This window comes from Poromitra crassiceps, assembly GCF_964638095.1.
Source record: "Poromitra crassiceps genome assembly, chromosome: 15".
In the NCBI taxonomy this organism is placed as follows: Eukaryota; Metazoa; Chordata; class Actinopteri; order Beryciformes; family Melamphaidae; genus Poromitra; species Poromitra crassiceps.
This window is the reverse complement of record NC_139634.1, coordinates 3,046,476-3,049,843: the sequence shown is the minus strand read 5'-3', so window position 1 is coordinate 3,049,843 and position 3,368 is coordinate 3,046,476.

Here is a 3,368-nt window from a genome sequence, read left to right as displayed (position 1 = left end):
TGTGTATATATCACAAACACTGTGTACTGTGTACTGTGTATATCATAAACACTGTGTACTGTGTATATATCACAAACACTGTGTACTGTGTACTGTGTATATCATAAACACTGTGTACTGTGTATATCACAAACACTGTGTACTGTGTATATCATAAACACTGTGTACTGTGTATATCACAAACACTGTGTACTGTGTATATCACAAACACTGTGTACTGTGTATATCACAAACACTGTGTACTGTGTATATCACAAACACTGTGTACTGTGTATATATCACAAACACTGTGTACTCTGTATATCACAAACACTGTGTACTGTGTATGCGAAATCAAAGGCGGGTACGTAACAACAGTTTGCCGTTTTATGCAGAAACCGTTGTCGTCTAAACGTGGCCTTAGTTTTTTAACTACATCGCTCATCTCATCTCGCACAATATACGTCACACCAACACCAGCATGGCCTGGCGGGAGAGACGTCACTTATGCGACTGGTTGTCTTTCTGATTTATAACTTATAGTGCAACAGTTTTACCACCAACTGCCACTTTCTTGACTTGCAAAGTTATCCTTTAAATTGGTAAACATCATATGTGTACCTCATGGCACAATTAAAATTGCCACCATAACTCCCTATAACTCCACACTCTCTCTCTCTCTCTCTCCCTCTCTCTCGCGTGCTCTCTCTCTCTCCTCCTCTCTCTCTCTCCACCTGAAGCTGGGCTGCAGCCAGGAAAGTGGCAGCAGCAGGAAACAGGAGGCCCGGGACGAGAGAGGGGCGAGAGAGGTAGAAAAGCATCAGTGTTCTGACGGAGTGAGGAGTAAAGTTACAGAACATTCCAGTCTGGCAGAGAGAGGGCAAACACACAAGCACACACACACAGAAGCGCGCGTGCGGGCGCGCGCGCGCACACACACACACACACACACACGCACGCACACACACACACACACACACACACACACACACACACACACACACACACACACACACACACACACTGGCACGTTCACTCTGGAATATGAGAGTAGATAGAACAACTTTCAACTCTTACACTCTCGTGTCATTTTCAGTTTTGTCCCAAACCTCCATTAGTTCACTGAGGAGTACGACGGCGTATCAAAAAAAACATTGACTGTCTAAACATATGGACTGTCTAAACATATGGACATATGGACTGTCTAAACATATGGACATATGGACTGTCTAAACATAATGGACAGAGTCAGCGTCCCGTCGCCATCCTCGGGTTCTTGTGTAGCTCACGGGAGACAGAACAAGACCGGGGTTTCCCAGAGCCGCAGCTCCGCCTATTATTGCTCCATGATCGGCAAGCTGCGCGATCACTGGACAGGCGACCTGTCAATCACCCCCAAACCACAGGGCCCTATCTTGGCAAAAGCGGTAATTTAGCGCTTGCACGTGTTCCATAGAGACAGTCCGCATGTCTGGGAACGCCCATACAGGCTCTAGGAATGCCCACAATAGACGCTGGGTTAGCCTGGGGACGGGGTCAGGGTGGGGTTAGATTTATCTAATTTTTTTAGCTGATAGCCCAGCCCAGGTAGACACGATCGGGGATTTAACCACCGCAGTAAACGCACATCTGAGCAGACGTCTTGTGTTCTGCTGTAGAACCCCCAAACCTGTAGTTTAGAGCCGCAGACCCGTCTTTTGGTGAGTCAGCCCATGAGATCTATCGGCGGTTTTACCCCACTCGCGCGCCAGCCGTTTAACATTTTGTGGGCGTTCCCAGACATGCGGACTGTCTCTATGCTGGGCGCAGCGCAAATTTGGAGGCATGCCAAGTCATCTGATATTCTCCGTGCCCCGCAAAATGCCACTTGCGCACGGTGCGAATGGGATTTGGGCGGTCTTAACCACCTGCATTATTCACAGGTGTGGCCTGGCAATCAATCAAACCAATCACATTCCCGTCTCGCATTCCCTTTAACTCATTGAGTGCCACGAACGTCGATCGACGTCAAAGTAAATAGTGACGTAGAGTGCCACGGACGTCGATCGACGTCAAATGCGTTTTTTGACGGTGGGACGTGGATCAAAGCCTCCTGGATCTCCTGTACAAATATTGTAGCTTTTGGAGGTGTATAACCTATTTTACAGACCCATTAGGTGGCGACAGTGCTCTCCAGATTAGAGGAACGTCCGGAAAACTGCAGGAAAAACCCCCGTGATCAAAGAGAAACCGCTCATGCTGCAGCCAGAGCCATATACACGTAGATGGCTCTGACTGCAGCTTGGCTGCAGCTGATGTTGGCTGTCAACAGCAGTCAATCCGCGCACACAACTGAGCCCCTCTGCCTCTGTCTGTCTGTCTGCATAGTTTCTTCACACGATTAGCCGCCAGAAAGGCAGCACCCGACGCCGAAGGGCCAAACCTTTCCATGCAGTCCGGTTTGCCATTTCCTTGTTGCGCTGGGAGCCGGCGCAAAAAAACGGAGCGCTCCGAAAATAGACTGGGTGCGTGTGGGGAGGAGTTTGCAGCTGAGGGGGGGAGAGGGGGGTGGGGCACGCATGCACCACACAACTACACCACGTCACTACATCAGAAAATATTATCTTCAGACTCAGAATGTGCTTGAAATGCTGCATTTCACAAAAGGCGGAATAACTCAGCTTCTAATTTGAAAAGTGTCATTTTGCTCAAAACAGCCTATCTTCTCCGGCTCATAACTAAAGAACGGAAAATGGGATCAATAAACTTTTTTTTGCAGATGATAGAAGAGAGTCAGCTCGTTCTTTGTGCGTGTTCGGTGTTTACATAGTAATATCACACAATATTCTGTGGGCCTCGAGAAATCACTGAAAACGCTCTGAAACTCTGGCACTGGGAGCGTCCGTTCTCCAAAAGTGGCTGGCACTCAATGAGTTAATACAGTTTGCGCGATGCATGCTGTAATTCTCTCCATGCGTAATTTGGACATCTCACAACAACCATCGCATCAGATAACACATGTGATTTGCAGCTTTTAAATGATTAATTCTTTGTTTGACTGGAAAATAGAAATGTGTTTGCAACGGGGAAACAGGGACATTTTATTGACAATAATATTGCAAGTAGGCTACAATGTACAAGTTTTCTCAATTAATTTCCCATTAACCCTTCTTTGTAGCCTATTTGTTCCTATTTATTTTTCCACCGAAAACCTGACAGGTCTGGTTGAATAATTCGTTTCTGTATAATGTATTTATTTTCTTGATCACTGAGAGCGAGGGCAAGTGAGTGACATAGCTGAGAGTGAGGGTTTGGAGAGAGAGGGAGATGAGAGCGTTTGTATTTTAATTGGACATCCGTGCGTAATGACGTACACAGGGATTTCCTCTGCACTGCGCTGGAGCAGCGTG